General features: G+C 39.5%; 1 pseudogene; it reads left to right on the forward strand.

Moving 5' to 3' along the window:
• Nucleotides 1-1,260: 1,260 nt before the first annotated feature.
• Nucleotides 1,261-26,229, forward strand: LOC132155521 (uncharacterized; annotated as a pseudogene).
• Nucleotides 26,230-26,283: the final 54 nt, after the last annotated feature.

Below are 26,283 nucleotides of genomic sequence, written 5' to 3' on the forward strand. Positions count from 1 at the left end.
GCCATCCCAAAGAAGCACAAAGTCACTTTTACGGACTTTTAAATTAAATGTTCCCTCCTGGTGGAATGACCTCCCCAACTCAATCCGGACAGCTGAGTCCTTAGCCATCTTCAAGAATCGGCTTAAAACACATCTCTTCCATCTTTATTTGACCCTCTAACTTTAACACTCACTATTCTAATTCTATTCTTAAAAAAAATCTAACTATCTTTCTAATCTTTTTATATTCTATTTTCTTTTCATTAATTATGCAATTGTATGTGTGTGTGTGTGTGTGTGTGTGTGTGTGTGTGTGTGTGTGTGTGTGTGTGTGTGTGTGTGTGTGTGTGTGTGTGTGTGTGTGTGTGTGTGTGTATGTGAAAAGATCTCTAACACTAGCTTGCTCTATTCTTTTTTTATTCTATCTGTTTTCTTTATATTATATTATTTAAAATCCCATGCTACGTGTACTGTGTTAACCTAACTGAGACTTGTTATAGCACTTATATATCATTGCTCGTTTTGTTGTTTTTGATTGCTTCCACTGTCCTCATCTGTAAGTCACTTTGGATAAAAGCGTCTGCTAAATGAATACATGTAATGTAAATGTAATATATAAAATTTAACAAGTCCATATGATCTTAAGTTATATTCAACAAATGTTCAATGCTTTATGAACTCTGTAGCTGTTAATGCCATCTCTTGTTTTTAATAAATATTTTCCTTTTGATAATTATTATTTGTGTGTAAAAGTGATATTTTAAATGAACAATATTTGTAGGTTTAATGCCTAGCTCAATTTGGGTTCATTTTAGCATAGTAATGCAATGTTTCCCAGTCTTACACTCAATTGGTGGCGACACTCTGCAAGTTAATTTTCTGCCAGCAGGAGGCGCTAAGAGCGGGAGAGGTAGGTTTCGACGGTAACGGCTGCAAAGTGGCGCTGAGCTCACAAACGCTGCCTTATAAAGCATTACATGCGAAATGAATTTGAACATTTTCTAAATACAGTAGTTTTCCTTCTGAAATACAGTGATAAAAAACACCCGCTCTGGTTTTTGAAACCCTGCAATCTAGTCATTTTAAACCATAAAAAAGCAACCAAGCAGGCTGGGTTAAACATGATAACCCAACTGGTTGGGTTAAAATAACCCAGCGTTGGGTTCGTCCCTTTTTGACCCAACGCTGGGTTGCCAAAATAACCCAAATTGGGTTGTTTTCAACCCAGCAGTTTTCAGAGTGAAGTCAATGTGGTTGTCCCACTTCAGCTCCTGAGAGACAATGGTGCCCAGGAACTTGAATGACTCTAGTGCAGCCTCAGTGCTGCTCATGATGGTGAGTGGGGAGAGTGTAGGTGGGTTTCTCCTGAAGTCCACTAACATCTCCCATGTTTTGAGCGAGTTCGGCTCCGGATTGTTAAGACTGCACCAGACAGCCAGATGCTCAACCTCTTGTTTGTAAGCAGATGTATGTTTTCCCATCCTCACTAGCTGCTGCCTGTCTGCCAGGAAGCTGGTGATCCACTGACAGATGCAGGTGGGCACAGAGAGCCGAGGCATTGAAAGCAAACTGAAGTCCACAAATAAGATCCTTGCATAATTCTCAGGTCTGTTGAGGTGTTGCAGGATGTGATGCAGTCCCATGTTGACTGTATCATTCACAGACCTGTTTGCTCTGTGCACAAACTGAAGAAGATCCAGCAAGGGTCCAGTGATGTCCTTCAGGTAGGCCAAGACCAGTCTCTCAAATGACTTCATGACCACAAACATGAGAGTGACATGTCTTTAATCATTAAGTCCAGTGATTTTTTGTTTTTTGTTTTTTGGGGGGGGACTGGAATGATAGTGGAGTGTATAAAGCAGAAGAAAACTTCCCACTGCTTCAGAGATCTGTTGAAGATCTGTGAGAAAATGGGGGACAGCTGGTCAGCACAGACTTTTAACACAATCTGGACCTGAAGCTTTCCTAGTCTTCTGTTTTGCGAAGACCTGGTTCACATCCTCAACACAGACCTTAAGCACAGGTTGACTGGTGGGAGAGGGAGGGAGGGGAGGGGAGTTTCGCGGTGGTGGGTGAATGTGTGAAGTTCAGATCGGTGTGGGGTGTGGGGTGTGAGACTGGGCTTTTCGAATAGGCAGTAAAAGACATTCAGATTATTAGTCAGTTGTTGTTTTTCCACAGACTGCGGGGTCGGTGTCTTGTACTTGGTGATGCTCCTCAGGCCTGTCCAGACTGTCACCGGGTCTTTCATTTTTTTTTTTTTTTCAGCTTTTCAGAGTAGCTTTTTTTAGCCACTCTGATCTCCTTTTTTAGTCTGTTCCTGGCCTGGTTATACAAAATGGTATCCCCTCTTCTGTAAGCATCCTCTTTGGTGTGACAAAGCTGTTTGAGTTTCCCAGTAAACCACTGTTTATCATTATTGATTGACAGGAATGTCCTGGTGGGGATGCATATATCCTCACAGAAACTGATGTATGAAGTTACAGAATCTGTGAGCTCGTCCAGATTGGAGGCTGCAGCTTCAAAAACCTCCAATCAGTGCAGTCAAAGCAGGTTTGTAAATCCCAGTCCTTAATACAGGTTTACCTGATTTGAGTTTCTGCCTGTAGGTTGGTATAAGATGAACCAGATAGTGATCAGAGAGCCCCAAAGCTGCACGAGGGACAGAGTAATATGCATCCTTTATTGTACATATACATATGCACACGCACGCACACACACACACACACACACACACACACACACACACACACACACACACACACACACACACACACATATATATATATATATATATATATATATATATATATATATATATATATATATATATATATATATATATATATATAATGTCTAAAAGTCATGGATAAAGTTAATATAGAATCTTAGAATAATTGTTGTGACTCATTGTATGGAAGAACTGTAGTAGATTTGTTCCCTCTTTTCTATCTGTTTATTATAATATTTCATCTTTAAGTGTCCACTGTGCATCTGCTCCTCAACAGAGATGTGTCCAGAGGCACATATTCACATTCATGGCTACAAATTGCATCATCTGTTAATAGGATGTTAAATGTGAGATGTTCCGTTATCTCATGGAACTGAACTATTCAGGCTTTGAACTTTGGCTTTTTTAACTTATGCCAAGAGCTACGCTCTCAGTGTTTGATGTCTAATAAAAGGCAGGTTTAAAAGTTTAAAAACATTAAACAAAATGGATACAATTGCTAATTGGATGGTCTAACTAATATGGATGCCCATTTCCAACATATCAGAAAAAAAAATCATGCTTTGGTCAGTAATAATTGTGACATTGTAAAAAGCAATAAAAAAAAAAAAAAAACATTTGTAAAAACTGACCCTCTAACAATAAAGTTAGAAAAAAAGACCCAACACTAGCGTTCTCTATTCTTTTTTTCCATTCTATTTACTTTTAATTCTTAAAATAATTATAATTACTTGACACTGTAACACTAGCTCTATCAATTCTGTCTCTTTTTTGTTTACTTTTTATTGTTTTTATTTAATATTAAAAAAATCTTGCTAAGTGTACTCCGTTAGTCTAACCAGGACTTGCAACAACTCATATATTGTTGATCTTTTGTTTGTTTGATTGCTTCTATTTGCCCTCATTTGTAAGTTGATTTGGATAAAAGCACTTCCTAAATGATTAAATGCAAATGTAAATGTACATTTTCAGCAAATTTTCATTTTTGGGTGAACTATTCCTTTAAAATAGTGTTAACATGTTAAAGTGTTACATACTGTAGAGAATCACTTCTCTATGTAAGGACACAGTGTGCATTAAGAGTTACATGTGCTCCTGACCTGTTCAGTGTCTGCATTCAGTGCATTATGGTATGGGGTGGTTTGATCATTTACTTAAAGGGATAGTTCACCCAAAAATTAAAGTTATAATTTTTTTATTTTATTTTATCCCAGTTGGTGGTTGCCATTGACTTCCATAGTATTCTTTTTTTTTTCTGACTATGGAAGTCAATGGCAACCACCAACTGTTTGATTACCAGTAATCTTCAAAATATCTTCTTTTATGTTCAACATAAGAAAGCAACTCATACAGGTTTGGAATGACAAGAAGGTAAGTAAATGATGACAGAACTTTCATTTTTGGGTGAACTATCCCTTTAAGTGACTCGGAGACCTGTTTGCTCAGAGGCAATCATTCCTTTAATTCCTTAGAAACAGAAAAGTCGAGTTTCCTGAGTTCAGCTCTCTTTGTTTGACCCTTTGTTTATCCATGAGTGCGAAAGTGTGTCGAATGGTATAATTCCTTCCTCACATGGCCCTAAAGAAGCATCACGCTGATGGTTATTTTGATCCCAATACAGTTAGCACATTTTTTTTCATGCTTGTGTCTTTCTGTGGCCATATTTAATAGTACATTCAGCAGAGAGAATCTGTTTAGTGTGTGTTTTGGCTGCCTTTCTAAATTGAATTGGATTTCATTTAATGTTAGATATTGAGCGAGAAGGCCTGAATGCCTCTGTAGCCCTGAGCTTAGTAGTCTTGTGGTGTTACATTGGGTGCTGTTTGTTCTGTTTATACACCGAGAGGAAGTGCTTCCTGAGGAACTTCTCTTTTTAACCCTTATGCATTTAGATCATTTATAAATCTGCCCTGAGGATATAGTGCTAAGAAACTCTCTTTCATCACTTCCACCATCCTTTTGTTTTTTGTCATTTCCTTGCCTGATGAAATACATTTCCTCCCATACTGGAAACCAGTCCTATAGTTGTCATAGTAGTAGGCCATGTCACATATAGGGTGTGCTGTCACAGTAAAGCCTGCACAAACCAATTCATGTAAAAGAAAAAAAATATGAAATAATATTTTTTTCAAAAGTCAAAGATTTAAACAGCACTATTACAATTTTTGATAATAGTAAAAAAATTTGAGCATCAAATCAGCATATTTAGCTTTGATGTCAGAGGAATAAATATTTTAAAATATATTCTAATAGAATAGTTATTTTAAATTGTAATAATATTTCACAATATTACAGCTTTAACTGTATTATTATTAGTTTTATTATTATTATTATTATTATTATTAATCAAATAATGCAGCCTTGGTGAGAAAAATATTTTTTTCAAAATCTAACCCCAAACTTCTGAATATAGAGGTATATATACAGATATACTGTTTTTAAATTAAATTAAGTAAATATATAAAAAAACATTTTTAATAGCGTTTTCACTAAATTATTCTGTCTATCCATTCCATTGTTATTTTTTAATTCCTCTGTTATTATTTATTTTCATTACATAAAGTCAGTTTATCCACTCTGTGACCCTTTTGCAGTCAGCTTTTTGTCACAGAGACTGAGTGAATAAGATGTGTGTTCGGACCACTATAAGAGAGCATGAAAGCAGTCAAAATTTCTCCCTTGCACTCTTTATGTCTTCACATAAGATGTAAGGGCCCCTTTTTTTTGCAGAGGATGATGGGAATATGGGAGAGCAGGAGCCTGATGTCTGGGCCTCTGGCCCAAAGCCCAGCTTCAGCAGGCTGTGAGCACTGAATGGCACCATCTGCAGACGGGCTCCAGTGCTCCAAATGAAAAGGTCAGGGACTTGACACACAGATCCCTGGTGTGAGTCCCCTGTAAAGTAGCAAACAGTATTCAAGTGTTAGTTTGTCCTTCCAAGAACAAAATGTGGCTTCAGTGTTGAGCACACATTCTTTTTTGAAGTGTTAGGTTATGTAATTCTGTACAACTCTTCACGTTGCCCACAGCAAATTAAGGGCCATCTGTGTTGTACGTTTCATTCATTTTGGAAACTGCAGCTGCGCATATCTCTCGCTCAATTAGTACACTTTGTATGCCAAATTACAATAATTCCACACCCTGCCATGCAAGCAGACCCAAACAGAGAGCCCAACTCAGCACATGACCCAACACATGCATTCACTTGCTTTTTTGCCATAGCGACATTCTCAAACTGCAAATTATAAACACAGTTGTAAGGACTGATCAAGGCAGGATTTTCAAACCGGGGTCAGAAGACTCCCAGTGCATCACAAGAGGAGGCTAGGGAGTCTGCAAAAAAGTTAAGTGAAAAATTAAAATTAAGAAAAAATATCACACACACAAAATAATAATAATAATAATTATAAGATGCGTGTCAACCTTTATAACAGTACAAAGCACATAACGGACAAATTGATGAACACTGTTCAAATAGAGCATGACTACTGGTTGAAAGGCCATATGACTACTAGGGCAATAAAACACTGGAAACAGTTAGGTTTAAAATAAAAATAAAATGGTCTATACTCTATACAAAAGTCAAAGAGTCAGTGTCAGATGCTGTGTTCGAAATGCCTTACTATCATATTACTCTTAGTATTTCTGCAGTATCCAGTATGTATGCTGTGCATACTGTGCAAATGTTTTGTATGAATCAAATACCCAGATGACCTACTATATTTACCAGAATCTGCTAAATATAACTCAAGTACACTGAAATCAGTACAGAAGCTGTGTTCGGAATACTATATTGCAGTATGCTGCATGTATACTGTGAATAGTATGTGAATGTTCTGTATGCATGGAATGCTCGGATCCTGCTACATTTGCTGAAATTTGATGTATGCATCTGAAAACACTGGGATACTGTTTCCCAGAACGCAACGCACTCCACGTAATGTTTCATCTTCAAACGCGTGAGTGAACTGAAGGCAGGGAATGGTAATTATAAAAGACTTTTATATATACATGTTACTGTAAACTACAAACTATCGCTGTGTATCTAAAAAACAATATCGTAAGTAGGACATAAATTTTACTTAATCTCTACAGCACATTCCAAAATCAAGTCAAATGACATCACCTTTATCTCAATAGTGCTTTATACAGTACAGATTATTTCAAAGATACTGAATAATAAAATATTGAAGTAATATATAAATAACATAATCATTTGTTGGAAGAGACTATTTACATTAACTCCGCCTACTAATGCCAGGCTGCAAAAAACAGTACTGCAAAAGATACTCATTCATTTTAATATCAGTAGCTCAGTGGGTAAACGGTGTGTGATAAATGATTTTGACACGAGTGACCCGAGTTCGAGGCCACCCTTTGCCAAAACTTGTTCGAGGCTACTCCTTTTGCCACCACATATCAGATCAGAAAGGCACTTATTTTCAATAAAAATAAAGGAAATATTTAAAAATTGGGGGAAAAAACGTCTCAATAATAATACAGTGTCATTAGGTGGTTAGCAGTATACAGTAAGTGTATAGGGATGTTTTTGTATCAATAAAGTTGCATTCATTTAATAATATTTTTAAGAATTATAATTTAAACACACTATGTTATTGCATACTGTTTTATAATGTACTACAGTACTGAAATATAAATATCTACCACCTAACTACTATTTACATTAGTCTCATTAGTCTCTGATGTACCATTACCCTAGTTTTATTAATATTTACAACAATGTACATGTATTCCCTGATGTCTGGTTCATACTTCCAAACAAATGAGTTTTCCCATGTCAGTGTGATCACCCTGTTAGTTTTTGTAAGGACAAGTTACTGCTGTATTTTTCGGTTTGTATCCAACACCAATAACCTGTTTTATACTGAAGAAATGTTGATGTTTGGTGGGTCACCATGAATGGGCCTTTAGAATGTGTGTCTGGGTCTAGAGAGAGATTTGAGTGATGTCCTAGATTATGATCTGTGGAAATCATATCTTGGGGACATATCATGAGGACATATCAGTTCTTATTATGCAGCCTTTTCTGCTCAGCTTGCTCAGATATGAAAGGTTTTATGGTAAACGTTGAAACAATGTCTGTGTTGTATACACTACTGTTCAAAAGTTTGGGGACAGTCAGAAAGTCTTTTGCTGATTTGGTGCTTAAGAAACAGTTCATATTCTTGTTAATGTCTGTACAGTTTAAGATTTTTGAGGAAACTGATCAATTCTGTGATAAAGTTCAAAAGAACAGCATTATTTGAAATCTGTTACTTTTATATTATTATGCTTAATCTTCCTAACACAGTTATTTTTCTCTTGCAATGTAATGGGCTGCCAAGGCTGGTCAGTGGATTAGGGCAGCAGTTACTGAAGTCTGTGGTGGCTAATGTAAAGAAAACCCATCAAACCAGCATTAGCCTGGCTACGAATGGAGTCAGCATTGTCCTGCGGTCCTCTGGCACAGTCAGGGAGAAAGCACTGCTCAACCTTTTTTATTACGGGATGGTGAGTGAGTCAGTCATCCTCAGGTTTGATTTGATTTGGCCCCTCACGTGCTATGAACTGTCTGGAATCTAGTTCACGTGTACTCTTCATGTGCATAAACCCCCTTTCAACACAAACAAACACACATCTCAACCTCATCATCCACTCCTGCTGTGATCATACACCCAGCTCTGCATATCAGGGAGATATTTCCATTATTGATTCAGTCTAGACTGAGAGCAACAATAAATTACTTCAATAAAGTATGACCTTTCTTCACAGCTGTGTAAGATCATCTTAATATTGGAGACTTCTCTTAAGAAGAAGTTTAATTTAAGCAGTTTATCTAGTTAATCATTTTGATTCACTGAGCACAAAAAAACATAGTTGTTTTAATACAACAGTCATTATGAGTTAATGTTTGTTAAAAATATTGATTCATTCAGGAACAAAATAAGGAACTGTCACAATGTCTGGTCTGTGTTTCCCTGGGTATCCACTAGTGGTCTCACTTCCCCATAGAGTCACCCCACTGCAGACACTACAATTCCCACAAGTCTTTGTCCCATTCATCACTGTTAAATTTCACACCTGTTAATCGCACTCAGCTTTCATCGTTTTCACCTGTCCATATATACCCTGTTTGTTTCTGCCATTGTTACGGAATCCTTGGTTTATGTCACTTTGCTTCTTCGTGTTCCCTAGTGTTTGTCGTGTTTCTTGTTTTGGACTGCCTTTTTGGTTATTGACCTTTTGCCTGACTGGACATTGATTCTTGGATTCTCCCAATAAAACACTGCATCTGGATCTCACTGTTAGTGTGTGCGTTAGTGACAGAAGGATTCTGTCATGCCCAGATCCAGCGGTGTGGGATTTCGAATCCGCTCCCCAGCCACCATGGAGGAGCGGAGGGGGAGACTTCTGAACCTAACCACCCTCCGTCAAAGGGGGAGTGAGGTCGGTGGTTTGGCTCAGAAATTCTGGACTATGGCAGTAGGGCTGGGAAATAATGATGAGGCACTGAAGGATCTGTTTAACTCCTGCCTGGATGACCCTGTGCCTCATTGGGAGATGAAGGGGCTGGAGATCCTGGACTTTTGGGGGTTCACCAGTTACCTACACCATCATGCTCAATGGGATACACCGACCACACCCGTCTCTCCAGACACGATGGCCGACTCTATGCCGGTGTCTCCAGAAAGGATCGCCACCAGGCCAGCACCAGTATCTAAGATGTCCACCAGCCCAGCGCCGCTGCCGAAGAATGCCGCCAGCCCAGCGCCACGGCACAAGATGGCCGCCAGGCCCGCGCCACTGCACAAGGTGGCCGCCAGCCCAGCACCACTGCACAAGGTGGCCGCCAGCCCAGCACCACTTCACAAGATGGCCACCAGCCCAGCGCCACTGGACAAGATGGCTGCCAACACAGCACCACTGCACAAGACGGCAGCCACAGTGGACTCTCCAGAGTCAAGTCAGGTCGCAGTGGACTCTCCAGAGTCGAATCAGGTCCCCGTTGACCCTCCAGAGTCAAGTCAGGTCCCCGTTGACTTTCCAGAGTCGAGTCAGGTCCCCGTTGACTTTCCAGAGTCGAGTCAGGTCCACGTGGTCCCTCCAGAGTCGAGTCAGGTCCCTGTGGTCCCTCCAGAGTCGAGTCAGGTCCCCGTGGTCCCTCCAGAGTCGAGTCAGGTCCCCGTTGACCCTCCAGAGCCTCGTCACATCTCGGCTGAACTTCCAGAGTGCCACCCTGGTGGGCTTCTGTCTTGTCCGCACGGCTGTGGTGGTCCTCTGCTCCGCCCTGGTGGGCTTCTGTCTTGATCGTATGGCTGTGGTGGTCCTCTGCTCCGCCCTGGTGGGCTTCTGTCTCGTCCGCACGGTTGTGGTGGTCCTCTGCTCCGCCTTTGTGGGCTCCAGTTCCTCCTGCTCCACCCTGGATTACTGCCCTGTCGCCACTTCCCTGGGCCCCCGAACCTTCCGATCCGCCCTGGTCTCTTTGTTTGGTTTTGTTTTGTTTTGTTGTTGTTTTTTTCACTTCCTGTCTCTGTTCCCCTCTATGGACCTGGCCCTCCGTCCCTCCCCCTAATCCTCCACCTGTCCACCTCCCTCCTGTCTCTTTGTTCTTTGGTTTGTTCTTGTGTTCTTGGTGCATCTGGTAGCTGCTCCACAGAGGGGGGGTAATGTCACAGTGTCTGGTCTGTGTTTCCCTGGGTGTCCACCAGTGATGCGCGGGTCAATGTATAAACAACCCGCACCCGACTGATGTTTACAACTAACCCGACCGCAACTCGGACCGCAAAAAATGAAAAAGAAAATATTGTACCCGACCCACTTCCTGACCCACTGTTTTTTACAAGTAGTAAATGCGTCGTCCCTTTATATTAATTTAATTACTTAAATAGGCTATAGCCTACAGGATAATAAGCGTTATGACCGCACACAAGGCTTGCCACAAAGAACCGGTAATGATTATGACTGTATCTAAATTAGCAAGGAGACATTTAATTGTTTAGTAATAAACTGGTGTTTTTGTGTCACTGCTAAGATGAAGTTGACCATGAGGACTCGCCGTGAACGCCAGAGAGAAATGCACATTTCATATGGATTACATATTCATATTATAGCCTATTTATTTTGGTTTGAATATTTTCATTTAAAAGTAGACATTTCTAGCTTTCTGTAGGCTAATATATCACCTTTATTTCTACCTGACCCAAAATATCACCCAAAGTTTCTACAGCTTTTTCTTAGCTATTTCAGAATCTGGAAAAATGACTGGGGCTAACTTGTTACTGCAGTTGGTAGAACGATATGAATGTGTGTGATGTACAGCATGATAAATGCTCGTCACTTCTGCTGCCGAAACTTTGTCAGCCTGTGGGTCATTTGGTTTATTGAAAAACGATTGCACTGATTTGCATGTTTCTTGATGATGTGCTTTTTTTCTGTGGTACTCACATGCACCATGTCGCTCACGTCATATTCTCCACCATGTCCCACAGAAAAATTGCTTTTGCATAAAATGCAAAAAGCTCTCTCTGCTTCGCCATCTACAGGTCTTAACCAAGAGTATGTAGCGGTCCATTCGCTATTAAAAGTGCATCTTCTCTTTTTCGTGGCCACACTGGCCATGGCTGCTTAACCTGAGCGAACAGAGCTCGCGCTCTACAATTTGAGATTGTTGAATGTTGAGGAGCAACAGTTCAACAGGGTGAACAGGCTCCCGCTCATTTCGGATCAACCCACGCATCACTGGTGTCCATTAGTGGTCTCACTTCCCCATAGAGTCACCCCACTGCAGACACTAATTCCCACAAGTCTTTGTCCCATTCATCACTGTTAAATTGCACACCTGTTAATTGCACTCAGCTGCATGGGCGTGGTAGTGGGGGGAAAAGTGGACTTGACTACCCAGGGCCCCGTCTAGGGAGAGGGCCCTTTGAAATCCCATCAATTTTTTTTTACATTTTTTTTGTAGGCTACATTTTATTATTTTTTTGTAGCCTAATTTGAATTAATTGGGCCCTCCAATTGATGTCATTATTCATTTCAAAATATATTGATAACACCAACTGAGAGAATGAACTCAGTTCCAGACACTCTGGACACCCCCCCCCCCCCCAAAAAAAATGGTTTAGTCCGCCCATAGACGGCAGTAGGCGGCAAACAAGTAACGCAATGAGTCTTGAGCGGTCTAGAGCCTGCGCCTGATCATGCTGCGCAAACAAAAAGAAAGAAAGAAAGACAGGAAGGAAGAAAAAAGAAAGGAGGCAGAATGAGGGGAAGCAGCTGATGACTGCTTTCTTTCCAAAAGGTGAACTGAGTTTGCTTGTTATGCACCTACATCCAATTAAAGTTAACGTAGTCAACTCCAGACAGCTGCTGCTAATGTATGTATGCTAATGTTAAATCTTTAGCTTAGTTTGTCAACCAGGCTGCTTCTTGCTGTAAGTAAATTATGGGCCAGGCCTAACGTCAGGTTGCCAACATTAACCAGTTTCAGAAACAAACAGTGCTGTGCTTAAAGTGTAACTAAACCCCTGCTCAGAGCCTGACTCCACCCACTGACAATATTTGAAAAATGCTGAAAAGTGGCTAGATCACAGCGGAGATAGAGGGGACGAACCTAGGGCGGGGCTGAGCGAGTGCGGCGTGATCCTGAGACTCCCAGTGACAGATTGATTGACAGCTGCTGTCAGAGACGCTAAAATGGAGAGTGACTGTAATGACGCAAGTAGCTTTGCAACAGAGCGATCATTTGAAGTAGAGGACTTTTTTTCCCCCACTTTTACCTGAAGTGGAGGGTGTCGAGGTATCTGTTCATATCAATTCGAGCCGCTGGCTCAAACTGCGGTCTTAACTCCCGCCCTGCGTCGCTTTTCAGCGTGAGCTGTGTGGAGACCGATTAGGTCACTTGCCACCGCAACATCCAATAGGAAAAATCAACTGCAGTAGCCACCATTCAACCTGAAGAGGGCAGCACTCGTTTTTACACCATATATTGTAGAATTAAAACACTTTATACTCAAATGTCAAAAAAGTTACTCGAATCAATGAACAGCACTAATAAAGCCCCATTCTTATAGATCATTAACTAAAAAAAGTTGGTTTAGGGTTTAGTTACTCTTTAAAAGCTATAGTCAATGCTCAATAAATTCATGATGTTATCAAAGCCAATGAATAGGGTTGCAAAATTCTGGGAATTTTCAAAGTTGGAAAATTTCCATGGGAGTTAACAGGAATATAAGGGAATTAATGGGAATTTACAAAACTGAAAGGTTATTCCTTTATAGTTGACATTTTTTTTTCATTATGGCAGGCTTAGCTTACAACCCGAATTCCGGAAAAGTTGGGACGTTTTTTAAATTTTAATAAAATGAAAACTAAAGGAATTTCAAATCACATGAGCCAATATTTTATTCACAATAGAACATAGATAACGTAGCAAATGTTTAAACTGAGAAATTTTACACTTTTATCCACTTAATTAGCTCATTTAAAATTTAATGCCTGCTACAGGTCTCAAAAAAGTTGGCACGGGGGCAACAAATGGCTAAAAAAGCAAGCAGTTTTGAAAAGATTCAGCTGGGAGAACATCTAGTGATTAATTAAGTTAATTGATATCAGGTCTGTAACATGATTAGCTATAAAAGCGTTGTCTTAGAGAAGCAGAGTCTCTCAGAAGTAAAGATGGGCAGAGGCTCTCCAATCTGTGAAAGACTGCGTAAAAAAATTGTGGAAAACTTTAAAAACAATGTTCCTCAACGTCAAATTGCAAAGGCTTTGCAAATCTCATCATCTACAGTGCATAACATCATCAAAAGATTCAGAGAAACTGGAGAAATCTCTGTGCGTAAGGGACAAGGCCGGAGACCTTTATTGGATGCCCGTGGTCTTCGGGCTCTCAGACGACACTGCATCACTCATCGGCATGATTGTGTCAATGACATTACTAAATGGGCCCAGGAATACTTTCAGAAACCACTGTCGGTAAACACAATCCGCCGTGCCATCAGCAGATGCCAACTAAAGCTCTATCATGCAAAAAGGAAGCTATATGTGAACATGGTCCAGAAGCGCCGTCGTGTCCTGTGGGCCAAGGCTCATTTAAAATGGACTATTTCAAAGTGGAATAGTGTTTTATGGTCAGACGAGTCCAAATTTGACATTCTTGTTGGAAATCACGGACGCCGTGTCCTCCGGGCTAAAGAGGAGGGAGACCTTCCAGCATGTTATCAGCGTTCAGTTCAAAAGCCAGCATCTCTGATGGTATGGGGGTGCATAAGTGCATACGGTATGGGCAGCTTGCATGTTTTGGAAGGCTCTGTGAATGCTGAAAGGTATATAAAGGTTTTAGAGCAACATATGCTTCCCTTCAAACAACGTCTATTTCAGGGAAGGCCTTGTTTATTTCAGCAGGACAATGCAAAACCACATACTGCAGCTATAACAACAGCATGGCTTCGTCGTAGAAGAGTCCGGGTGCTACCCTGGCCTGCCTGCAGTCCAGATCTTTCACCTATAGAGAACATTTGGCGCATCATTAAACGAAAAATACGTCAAAGACGACCACGAACTCTTCAGCAGCTGGAAATCTATATAAGGCAAGAATGGGACCAAATTCCAACAGCAAAACTCCAGCAACTCATAGCCTCAATGCCCAGACGTCTTCAAACTGTTTTGAAAAGAAAAGGAGATGCTACACCATGGTAAACATGCCCCGTCCCAACTATTTTGAGACCTGTAGCAGAAATCAAAATTGAAATGAGCTCATTTTGTGCATAAAATTGTAAACTTTCTCAGTTTAAACATTTGCTATGTTATCTATGTTCTATTGTGAATAAAATATTGGCTCATGTGATTTGAAAGTCTTTTAGTTTTCATTGTATTAACATTTAAAAAACGTCCCAACTTTTCCGGAATTCGGGTTGTATTTGATTGGTTTCTGAGGGTACAGTTGTCTCGTGTTCTCCTGTTCAAAAATAAATGTTTTTAATTTAAAACTTGCATCAGTATCATTGATCAAAATGTTAGTACACAAACGAACCCGATGTAGCCTAAGGTTTAAAGGTATTTGAGCACAAGTAGGCCAAATGGATCAATTCAGGTGGTGAATGAAAGAACCAGTCATTACTATAATATGATTTGATTATAGATTTAAACACTATTTATACTTGTTTATATTCAAATTATAAAAATAAAAAAATTCATTCAAAATTTAATTTTCATTTTTCTAACCCTCATCGTACAATGACATGTGTAGGGGGCTCACTGACATTGAGAGTATACAGGGCCCAGAATTTGGTACTACGCCCCTGCTCAGCTGTCCCCACTTTCATCGTTTTCACCTGTCCATATATACCCTGTTTGTTTCTGGCATTGTTACGGAATCCTTGGTTTATGTCACTCTGCTTCTTCGTGTTCCCTAGTGTTTGTCGTGTTTCTTGTTTTGGACTGCCTTTTCGGTTATTGACCTTTTGCCTGACTGGACATTGATTCTTGGTTTCTCCCAATAAAACACTGCATCTGGATCTCACTGTTTGTGTGTGCGCTCGTGACAGGAACAAGTGAGTCATGTAATCATTCAGTCAACGTGTTAGTTCAAAAACACTGAATTCTGCTATGGCTTCATTTTGAGCTATTTTCATTGCCAAAGTAGACAAATTGTCTGGTTTTGTATGTACCCTTGTGAAAAGGAAGTAAACTCTTAAAAATTACCTATTACAGAAATATATATATTTTTTGAAATATACTTTGAGGTATACTTCAAAAAAGTTTACATGCAATACAATTAAGTGCACTTATTCTTAAAGGGTAAAAAACAATAGTTTATAAAACCAGTATCATTGTTGTTATATATATATATATATATATATATATATATATATATATATATATATATATATATATATGAAATAAATGAAATATTTAGTTCAGATGAACGCAAATAATACATACTTTTCTTCTCTGATTTGATTGAGGAATACTTCAAGCTTTGGCTCTTTGCAGAAGACAGCCACATAGGCTTATATTTTAGAGGCTGAGTTACTCTGACAAAAATTTATTTAACTCAGGTCCTGAGAACTTGCTGTGTTTCTTTCAAAAATTACACCTGTCTGTTTTAACACACTCGATGCAAATATCATTTTGCTTCCAAAAAGTGAAGTAATATTTCATATTAATTGCAAATGTAAGGATGATACAATGATGTAATACTGATACATCGAATGGGTTGATATAAGTCAAAAGATACTTAAAATGGTTCATAAACAGGAGAAAGTTAAAATACACTTATGGCATGTAGATTAGTAATCCATTGCTTTTTGGGTAAAAGAGGCTAAAGAGATAAATAGGATAAAAAGACGATCTGTGTTTAAAATGCTGTTTTATTTACTTCTATAACATTTAGGGGAAATGCACCTTAAATTACAATATGCAGTGTTTGCTTGTTTACATAAGTTTCACTTTCTTTTGCCGTAAGTTTAAGTACCAGTTTGTGGTCGAACACTAATGCCTCATTCAGTAAGAATCTTTTAACGATTGCTAATGCCTCATTCAGCCTGTGTGCGGAACATGTGGCTTACGATACTGTTGAATTTCTATTTCCTCTTTTACAGAGGCATAACACGATTTGGACACACAAACTCTGGTCTTCGTCTTTTAAAGGATAAATAAAAATCCTTAGCATAGCACAGCCATATTTCTAATATTCCTTCCTGCAGTTTTATCCCTTCCTAAGAAAAGGTAAATGATAATATGGAGATGTGCAAAATATATAACGGTAACCTGTTAACCTCTGTCTGGCTCGACACCTCTGGTAGTTATCTTGACATCCTGTAGGTGTAGTGATGAAGTGCAGTGATGACTTTCTGTCTTTGTGGTGTTGCTATAGGTGGAGTGGATGTCTGACCCCATTGTATCCTGTAAAAGTCTTAAATACCTCACTTCACACTGTAGACACTTCAGCAACCTGTCACAACACACATCAGTACTGCCCATGAAATGCCTCTTCTATAGTCTTCAGTTCCAGTAAAAGCAATTGGATGCAATTTAATTGAAAATCAAACCTGCTTGTATTGTTTATTGTCAAGCGGGTTACGTTTCACTTTCTTTGAGAAACCAGGGCAACCATGGCACAGCACAAGCACGTGTGCAGACATGTTTTCTAGGCATTTGTGAGGCGTTGTGTGAAAAGAAAATGCCGACATGACAATTTAATCAAAAACAGATGAGGTGGAGGTCATCTGAATTATAGATCGATTTTTGCTGGCAGATGAGGAGATACTGCCCCGGGTTTTAACAACTGTCAGATTAAGGTTTTAAACTGTATTAATGGAATAGAATCAGTTTATTTATTTTAATTACATTCATATTTTATTTATTATTATTATTTTCATTGTATTAATTTACATTACTGTTCAAAATATTGGGGTCAGTAAGATTTTTTAAAGGGGTAATTGATAAGTTTTATTCGAAGGCTTTATTGTGTTTATAGGGTGCAGTGTAACATGTTCCCTTTCAGTCGATCACTCTCAATGTCATAATGTTGATGTCTGACGAATTGAGACCAATCCACTTTGAGTGTTACTAAACGAGTTTAAAGTCAATGCACATTGGCATGCGATTATTGCATCCAGCTGCTGCTGATTACAGCATGAGTATAAGAGGCAGCTGGTGCACCGCATTCATTCATCCTTTCACTTCTGAGCCAAGTTGTAATGCATCATCACTGCTCTCTACCTTGGTGTTGCAAAGCAGAGAGCCAGCGAGTTACAGGGTTACAGCATGGCAGCGGTGGTCACGGTCACAGTGCAGGAACAGAAAATCATCTTCGTGCAGACAGCCACACCAGGAGTGTATGGTGGCAAGGTCCCCTGCGTGCTTCAGCACAAAAGAGCAATCCGAGTGTTTGTGTCTTTTTAAAGATGTCTTATCGCCCTTGCATTTCTGGGTGTGGTCGCTATCTGGCTCCTTGGGACGGTCACGATCGCTGTCTCGCGTATCTGGGCATAGGAGGCACTGGAGCGATCGGAGGGACGTGCTGACCCCGAGCTCGCCCTCTCTCTCCAGCGATGGCGACCCAGCTGTGTTGTCCCTTCGGGTGTGACAATGTTGTCCGAGCCAGAACCAGACCCAGACCCAGAGATGATGGCTATGCTTTCCCGGGCCACCGGGAATGTTGGGCTCGTGTGGAATACTCTACCCCGTCCTGATCCTTCGAGGCTCGACGTGGTTTCTCTGTGGAGGTCACGCGGGTTCTGCCCTCACGGGCCTATAGGTATTCGTCAGGTCTAACTGGCAGTGCTTACAGAGCATGTAAGGAAGCGGCTTCTGCCCTTCACACAAAAAGGCCAAAGCCCTGAGAGATCTGGTGGTCAGGTGGAGAATCTCTTGTTTTTGTTCTGCCGCAATAAAATAACAGTTTCCACAGTCTCTGGGTCTTGAGAGGAAGAGCGTTGTGAACTGTGCATCACAGGCAGAGGTGGGTAGAGTACCCAAAAACTGTACTCAAGTAAAAGTAAAAGTACTAGTCTTGAATAGTTACTTGAGTAAGAGTAAAAGAGTATCGGATAAAAAATCTACTCAAGTAGTTAGTTACTAGTTACTTTGGGTCATATATACTGAGCCTATTTTTATTTAGATATATAGATAAAATGTATGTTGTGTGTGTGTATAAATGTATGCATTTCATCAGCCTTTACTCCAATTTATGTAATTTATTATAAAAGCTTGTCTGTTTACTTAAGTAACAGATATAGGTGTCATGCCATAAAATATTTTTAATACGACTGACTTTATATTAAATGTGAATTTAACATTGAAAGTTAATGTGATATAAATATTGCTACTAATCTTTCATTGTTCAGAAAGAGAGCAAATAACATTAAAGATCATTTTCACTGACAGTCTAGATTTCAATCACTCTCAGAAACTCCCATTAAAATCACTGAAACCACTAACACTGTGAAATCAATCTCTTAATTAAAGATTTGTACACACATCTGCACTTTGTTGTTTCTGGCAAGAGAATTCGCCAGAAAGAGGTCCCCAGTCAGCGAGCGAGTGAAGGAAGCACCGGCATTTTAGCGATGACTCATCGGAACACCTCTGATTGGCCAATGCTTTAATAGGCTCAAAAGAATCATGTGTGATTGGTTATAATGCACAGCGCTGTATAAACGCATCTATCTCTGGCTCAGCGCCAGCAAGCGATCACAGATCTGAATTTAGCAGCTGATGATATGACTTGCTGAACGTACTCGCACCGGTGTGATTGTATTAAAATTAATAAAATCTTAATCGGCTATTTTTTGTTTTTTAGAAGCTGCATTCAACTTGACTCCCCTCTGTTATAAGCCACACACGTACAACAAACTAATGTCACAGTGGTATCGTGTACTGTAATCGAAGGTAGCCCAAGTTATTACCTGTTAAACAGTAGACAGCACACGCGGTGTTGATCTAATAAGGATCTTCATCGCAAGCAAATAATAGCCTTTGCAGATTTGCTTTCAATTCAGTGTAGTTCCATAGCCACGTTTTCAACGCTCTTTCTGTTCTTAAATGTTACAACTCCGAGTGAACCACTTCAGACGCTCAGCGCATGCGGCAGGGAACTTAACGACTCATTCAAACTGATTCATGAACCAATTCACTCGTTTGCCAATTGGTTTGATCAAGCCTTTGAACAGAATTGACTCAAAAGAATGAATCATTCGCGAATGGGCATTGCTCATTGCCCAGAGAAAAGACGACGGCACGTTTGGAATAAACTGAAGCAGTTATAACATTTATTGCATTAAGATAAAGTAACGAGAGGAGCGTCGCCCACAGTAACGAAGTAAAAGTACAGATTTTCCCCCCAAAATTTACTCAAGTAAGAGTATAAAGTACCCATCTTTAAATATACTCCGAAAAGTATTAGTTACCCCAAAAAATTACTCAAGTAAATGTAACGAAGTAAATGTAACTCGTTACTACCCACCTCTGGTCACAGGGTCAATTCCCTCCTCCTCTCTCACCAGTGGCCAGCAGTGACTTGCCCAAGAGCTCTCCCCCTGCCCATTCGTGGAACCAGGTAAGGGCTGTAGCATTCCAGTCCCCACTTTATGTCATCACATGCTGGGCTGTCATAAGCCTTAAGTCGGGACACTGTGTTTTCTCCCACATACAGAAGAATCAGGGTGTTAGACTTTACACGCAGACTCCACCCTCTGCAGTCATAGGCCAGGTCATCATAGGCCTCGGGCCGAGTCTGTATTGGTGGCTCTTGCGGACCATCAAATTAGGCAGCGTGATTCAGCTTGCCTGGCGTCACCCCAAGTTCATAGGCATTGGGTTTACTTCAGTCAAGGCTGTCAATGCCCATATCTTGTGTGTGGGAATCACAGTCCTGGCGAAGGATGCGATAGAGCCAGTCCATGCCTCACCCAGGAACGTGCTCAGTCGATGCTAAACTGTCTCAAGACTTTATCAGGCAGGACGGCGGTCCCATTGAAATTCTTTCAGAGACTCCTGGGGCATATGACTGTAGCTGCGGAAGTGGTTCCGCTCTGTCTGCCCCATATGAGACCTCTTCAGCAATGGCTCCATGGCCAAGTCCTGAGGTGGGCTTGTTGATGCAGTACTCATAGGGTTCAGATTACACTAGCCTGGCACAAAACCTTCAGCCCGTGGTCAGATCCCACATTTCTCCGGACAGGGGTGCCCCTGAAACAGGTATCCAGACATGCTGTGGTGTTCGCGGATGCCTCAGCCACCAGCTGGGGGGCCATGTACAATGGGCATGCAGTGTCAGGGGTTTGTACGGGTCACCAACTGCATTGGCATATCCGTTGCCTCGAGTTGCAAGCAGTACGCCTTGCCCTGAGCCGCCTCAGAGGGTGCCTTCGGGGCACACAGACAACACTGTAACCATTGCGTATTTTAACCAGCAAGGTGGTTTACGCTCCCGTCGGATGTTGAACGTCAATCTCATACGTCATCATCCAGGAGCTGCTTCCATATACCACTGTTGGCGCAAGTTACATTAAAGTGATTACATTTTGAATATGGATATTTACTACAATTTGCTACAGGAGGCCTTTGTTCACCCCCGGAGCCATATGACAGACTTTTTATTATGGATAGGCACTTTTTATTTCACTTATTTTGGACTGATGCACTGCAACACCCACTGAGGGAAATATTATACAGCATCGTAACTTTACAGACGTTGTTTATGCTCTAACAACATTACACATTAACTAAAATTTTAAAAAGTGAAATCATAATCAACCACCCCTTTCAATAAATTGACACTTTCATTCAGCAAGGACACACTGAAAAAAAGAATTATGGTTTCCACCAAAAAAATATAATAATAATAATTAAGCAGAACAGCTATCCTCAGCATTGATAATAATAAGAAATGTTTCTTTGGCATTAATGTTGCATTAATGGCTGTTGTAAATTCAGCTTAGCCAACACAGGAATAAATTACGATTTAAAATATATTAAAGAAAACAGATTTTTTAAATTGTAATATTTAACAACATTGCGTTTTTAATCAAATAAATCTAGTTTTGGTGAGCATAAACGTTTCAAAAACATGTTTGTTTGTTTGTTTTTTACTTTTCCGAATCTTTTAAGCGTTAGTGTATGTATGATTATTGTGGTTGTTCATTTAAAATTTTCTTTACATAAACAGTACTCAAGAGTGGTTAAAATTGTTTATTTGTAGATTACATGCCTTTGCAGTTTTAATGAGATCCTATGATATTATGAGATCAGATTATTTCTAATTTCCATTTTACCCAAGGTAAATAAAATAAATAATTTACACAATACATATAAACATAAAAAATGTGTTGTGTTGAGTAAGGGCAGATGCAGGAAGGCCATGTTTAAAATATATTTGGGAATCAGATCGGCAAGTGGCCTTTTCAGGCTCCACTGGAGGGCTTAAAGGCACTGCGATATTGGATAACTGGAATTTTTGAACAGTTAAATCAATTATTTTGGTAATTTTTAGCAAGAGGGTCCACTTAAGCACAGAGGCTTTTATAGCTCACACATTCCAGACCCCCACAGAGCCTGACAAAGTCTTAATTGCACTTGTGAAAGTCAATATAAGATTGTTATAGTGTGCCCTCAGTGGTATTTCATATTTTAAATACCATTGAGGGCACACTGTGAAAATCTCATAATGACTTTCATATTTACTGTATTGACTTTAATTATCAGACTCTCTGTGGTATTTTGACCGGTAAATGGATTATTAATCAAGATGTTCTTGCTTTTATAACAGGTTAGTCATTTTTTTTGTCAGTAGCTACCATTCATCATGTGTTTCAGAGTATTTTTTGTTCCTTTGCACAAATCGAGTTAGTGGCAAACACATAGTTAATGACAATGCCAGATGAGCAGGCACATCTGAGACATTGTAACGACTGTGTAAGGAGTGGCAGGAAGCAAGTGCGAGGTAAATGATATTTAAGGAGAATAATGAGACAATACAAAACTGAGATACAAATAACGCTGGGAGGAATGCACAGTCCAAGATGGTGGTGAGGAATGATGAACCTGGAAGGCGGAGGTAAGTTGGCAGCAGGAGAGGGTGACACAGGAACTGCTGGGAAGCGAGCCGAAGGTAAGTGGTGTTGCTTGATGGTGGTTGCGTAGAGTGGACGGGGTTCCGGGGAAGACACGGACATCCACCGCAGAACACACAAGAAAGTAAGGCACGGGTTACAAACATGAAACAACGCTCTCACGAACACAAGACGCTAGACAAGCCATATATATATAGGGATGAGTAATGAGTGACAGCTGTTGCTGATGACAATTAACGGAGACGCCCACAAACTAATTAGTGCTGACGCGTAACACACAGACTTCACCCACAAAGTGCAAAACCCAGAGATCACGGTTTACCAACCGAGACAGACATCAGCTGACATGAGAGACAAACAGTTTAATTCAAGATTAAGCAATGCATTCTTAGATATTCCTTGGGTGGCTTGTCAAACCTAGAATGATGTTATTTGGGAAAACAGGGAATAAGAGTGCCATCCTGGCACCGTCTAGTTGTCCTCAACTTAAAAATCTAGTTTATGGCTCATGTCTTAAATATATATAGTAAATTTTTTAAGTACATGACATCTTTTAAAGACCCAATGCAATGGTTTGATGAATGCAGTTTTCTTTACTGTTTTGTTGGCGAATTTCAGAGAAAACCTTTATAAAAAAGTTTTATCAGCTTCTTGAAGAAATGTTTGCATATTGGAATTAGAAATCATCTTAACAAGCTTATCAAATTAATATAAAATTCAGCTGATTTAGTTATCAGTCCCAAAATAGCAGAAATTATCCAGCTGGAATCGGTGCTATTGGTTTAGAGAACTGTCATGGACCTACAAATGAGAGATTTATATTTTTGATCAAATAAATGCAGTTTTTCTAAATTATACCGACTATTTGAACGCTAGTGTATACACTTTTATACATTATTTTGTCCTCCATCAGCTTTGTTCTAACACAATTAAGGGGTCAGATCCAATTGACACAGGACATCTTCCTACTAAGAAACCTACTAATAAAACCCAATGCAGAATGAAAATGTAGAATTAATTAAATTAATTATTTTATCCTTATGATGGTACTGAATTATTGGTTTATGTACCTTGCTCTTAGGCAGGTCAAACTGGAGCAGAGCACATTGTTAAAATTAATTCAGCTTTAAATCACTCATTGTTTATCAATCATACTCTGTGAATAATTCTTTGAATAATTTGAGTCAACACTTCACTTACTGTCATTGCTATAAATAGCTATAAAAACTCTAAAGTTACATGGGATATTTAGTAATACTCATTCAGATTTACAGGTTCAAAGAGACCTGAACTGATTCCAGCCTGCAGACCTTTAGTTTATCATTACATGCTGGATACCTATCCCAGATGCAGTGGATTCTTTAACCTAGTAGTCATCAAGATTTAATAAAAGCTATTTTACATCCCATTTAGATCCCCATTAATTATAATGCAGTGTGTATTCCAGATGAGATCAGAGACAATCTAATGAATCATTCAAAGTTTTTCTTCTTGCAACATTGGTCTTGAATTCCTCGAAAAACAGCAGATGCGTCTCACTGGAAGATGTCCACCAGTAGGACAAACCCCACTAGTTACTTCTAGGAAACCTGGTCTGATATTGTAATTAGCCACAGACCACTAGCACAGACATACAGACATCACACTTGTGAAGTGACAGAACTGGGTACAGAGATGTTGATTATTACATCACAGTACCCAGAAAGCAGCTGGAAGATGACGTCGGTGATACAACAAACTGCATATAAGCAATTTGACCAAAAACGAATGAGTGCAGTCGCAAAAATTCATGTTTAAAAATTACATTCAATGACCTTTACTTCAGTTTTAAATTACATTTAGAGTGTTTTGGGCACATGTTTGTACCTACACATAATGTTTTGTTGTTGTTGTTGTTGTTTTTTGGTTCGACTATGCTACTAAGTTAACATCTCAATGATCTTATCATTCTATGAACATCTGGGTTGTTTTGTCTCTTTGTTTTTGCTCTTGAGCTTATCTGTAGAAGTGAAATTGAGAGATATGCTGATGCTTGTGTCTACATGTTTCTTAAGGATCTGGGTGAATTTAACTGAGTGGAAAATCTGGAGTGGAAGATCTGTGATAGCACAGCAGTGTTAACAGTAAAGAGCTGAGGCCACACGTTTCTTCACGTTCTTAGAAGAAGCTAAGGTACTCTGATCTGCCTGGCTACAGAAAATTGCACAGAAACTTTCTTTGGCCTGTCTTTTTCAATTTCGGTGCCACAACCTTCCCATTTGTGGCCCTGTGCCATAAACCTTTGCTTAGGTTACGAATTTGTTTTTGTTTTGTTTCATTGTGTCTTGTTATGTGTTTTTGTTTTGCATTTTTTGTTTTATTTTGCTTCATTTTGTTTTGCTTTGCTTTTGTGTTTTATGTTTTGTTTTATGTTTTGTCTTTACACAAGTTTGGAGTTTTGAAATTTTAATAGGATAGTTCATCTTGTCATCACTAGTGTCTGACTTTCTTCTGTGGAACATAAAAGAAGGTATTTTAAAGAAAGAGTTTTATAAAAGGCAATGGGGTCCAAATCATTTGAAAAAAAACAATGAGATTATTTTCAAAAAATCATTTCAAAATATCTGTGTTTACAGAAAACACTATGTTTTACAAGTTTGGAATGACATGATGGTGAAATGATGACAGAATTTTCATTTTTGACTGAACTATCCCTTTAATGAAGTAGATCTTAAGCCTTCACTGTAGCTCAGAGCTCAGTCACACAGACAGATCCATCCCTCCCTAATTAACCCCTGGCCTGCGACTGTTTTTGATCCCATAAAATAGCTAGACAAAAGGAGGAGACTCCAACAGGTCTGGCACCAAAGTTACTCTGCCCTCTAGCAGCTGGATATCTGTCAACATACAGGGAGAGGTTGTGTGACTTGTGCCTTCCTGATGGTATTTTAGAGGACATTTGGTATTTTAGAGAATCATTGCTCACAAAATAATAGCTTTAGAGTGTCATTTAAAAAATGGTGTTTGAAATGAGTGAAAGAAACATGCCAACCACATATAGGCCTAGCCACAAAACAAATGTTCTGCAATCAAAATGTTTATATGAGTGGGACTTAAATTTAACTCCACTTCAAAGTGTTTAGTATATACTAATGCTTCATTCTGAAGTCTTTGTCTCTGTTGTTGTCTGAACATCAAGAATACTAGATGTTTTCACCTTTTTTTGCTTGTTCTTGATGCTCATACATGTGCGTAAATGAATAGTACTTGACTGCCAAATTCCATAATTTCTGCTACCTTTGAGAGCCTTCCCACGTGAAAACTAAAGAATGGCTTTGTTTTCTTTCATAACAGATTCCTAGGCGATCTTCCAAGCCTGAAGGAGGTTCCCAACTGGAAGAAAAAGATGGATCAGAAGAATGTGAGAGTGGATTCCTGGTGCTGAAGACTAATGAAGGAGACCAAATGCACAGTCCTAGTAACAACTCTCAATAGCAGCCTCCAAAGGTTACAGAGCTCAAGGAGATATGAAAGGATACCCTTCAGTTGAAGAAGAAGGTAATGAAGCAGATTCCTATGCAGCAGTAAGTAGTTTTTGGTTGCAACAACAAGAAAGTACCCAACCACAGATCTCCAAGAAAGAGTCTGACAGATTACACCCAGATCTCCTCCTCATCTTCATCTTCTTAAACAGCAGAAACGCTGCCCCTACTGCAGAATGAGATTGGAGCATAGACAATCAAAGTGGGATGCAGTTTTCATTATTTATCCTGCAGGTCTGTCATGTTCATTTAAGGCATAACAGTTGTGGGTCAGGATTTCTAAAGTGCTGGGGTACGTCAATACCTTTACCAAATCGAAACTCAACAGTCAGTGACCTAAATATAGTTATACTGTATAACTATACATATGGAGGCTCTGGATGGTGTTTTTCCAATTCTTGTCTATAATAAAGAAAAGTTATTTTGTTGTGCATATAAATCATGCTGGGGAACTAATACACAATATGGTTTA

This window comes from Carassius carassius, chromosome 13, assembly GCF_963082965.1.
Source record: "Carassius carassius chromosome 13, fCarCar2.1, whole genome shotgun sequence".
In the NCBI taxonomy this organism is placed as follows: Eukaryota; Metazoa; Chordata; class Actinopteri; order Cypriniformes; family Cyprinidae; genus Carassius; species Carassius carassius.